Source organism: Tupaia chinensis, unplaced genomic scaffold, assembly GCF_000334495.1.
Source record: "Tupaia chinensis unplaced genomic scaffold, TupChi_1.0 Scaffold000346_1, whole genome shotgun sequence".
In the NCBI taxonomy this organism is placed as follows: Eukaryota; Metazoa; Chordata; class Mammalia; order Scandentia; family Tupaiidae; genus Tupaia; species Tupaia belangeri.
Genome location: NW_006159840.1, coordinates 1,146,704 through 1,147,916, shown reverse-complemented (window position 1 = coordinate 1,147,916; position 1,213 = coordinate 1,146,704). Strand labels below are relative to the sequence as shown.

At 65.1% G+C, this 1,213-nt stretch overlaps 1 protein-coding gene and 1 long non-coding RNA gene across 2 annotated transcripts in view; one reads left to right on the top strand and one right to left on the bottom strand.

The window, feature by feature from the left end:
• SLC22A3 (solute carrier family 22 member 3) overlaps positions 1-274 on the bottom strand; it is a 99,462-nt gene extending 99,188 nt beyond the window's left edge. The window contains exon 1 of the mRNA XM_006152248.3: positions 27-274. The gene's annotated coding sequence lies outside the window, so the exon portion shown is untranslated. The remainder of the gene's footprint in view (positions 1-26) is intronic.
• Positions 265-1,213, top strand: part of LOC114008463 (uncharacterized) — a 10,842-nt gene continuing 9,893 nt past the window's right edge. Inside the window, exon 1 of the long non-coding RNA XR_003549994.1 lies at positions 265-981. This is a non-coding gene — a long non-coding RNA (uncharacterized LOC114008463). The remainder of the gene's footprint in view (positions 982-1,213) is intronic.

Sequence of the window (1,213 nt, the reverse complement as noted above, 5' to 3'; positions counted from 1 at the left end):
TCCCCCGCGCCACCCGCCTCACTCACCTTGGCGCGGTGCCTGCGGCGCCGCTCCTTCTGCCCCCGGGGCCCTGGCCTCCCTCGGGTGGGCTCCGCTGTAGCCCCCAGGCCAGAAGCCCCGGGAGGCGCCGCCACCCGCCTGGCACGCAGGGTCGGGGTGGGCGCGCCGCGGGGCCGGGGCGGCTGGGCCTGGCTAAGAGCCACCAGCCACCGTGTGCCAGGGCCCCGGCCTGGGACTGCGAGTGACGGGCACAGCCTCCGGCCTGGCACGGAGTTCCATTCGGGGCCTGCCAGCAGCTTGCTCTCCGATAGCCCCGGGTCGGGCTCCAGAACGTCCCAGAGTCACCCACCCACTCCCGGGGCTCCTCGGACTCAGCACCTCCCTGGTTTGGGGTACAGCCTGGGGACTAAGGGTGCGCTCAAGTCCCCGGTCCGGTGCCTATACCCAGGAGATCCCAGGAGAACCCTTTCCAGCTCCTTTAACCCCCACCCCACCCCCTTTTGACCCTGGGAGCAGGTCCCTAGACCTCCCGCCAAGCTAGAACCATGCGGGATTGGATGTTGGCAGTTTTGTCCAAAGAACAGCTGGACAACCCATGGAGGCTAAGGCGAATTGCTCAGGGTCCTGGAAGTTCAAGGAGAGAAAGGACCACCAATCCCACACAGGTTTCCTTCTCCAGGGCCTTCCGACCTTTCTACTTGAATCACTAGGTGGGTTAGTTTAAATCCTTGTTCTTAATGTCCTGCTGTCCCTAAAGATCCGCAGGGGCTGCGGGCCTCTCTCCGGGGTGCTGCTCCACGTGCACTGGGACACCTTGCCGGCCAGGTCACCTGTGTTTCTGGCACAGCCTTTGACAGTGCCTCTCAGGTGCACTGCAGAGAGCGCTGCCTTCGCCTGGCCTCCCACTTCTCCTACGTCTCTCAGGTGCACCGCAGAGAGCGCCGCCTTGGCCTGGCCTCCCACCTCTCCCACGTCTCTCAGGTGCACCGCAGACAGTTCTGCCTTGGCCTGGCCTGGCCTCCCACCTCTCCCACGCCTCTCAGAATTTCGCTGCTCTTCTCCAGGCGCGGTTAGCCACCGGGCTCACCCTTAGCAAGCTTTTCTCCGTGGGCAGGAGAGGCTGAGGAAGTGCAGACCACCTCCCCTCCTTCCACACCCAGGAGGAACCAGGCTGAGGCTGTCTAGGTTCAGCCCAGCCTCACCGCCGCACCAC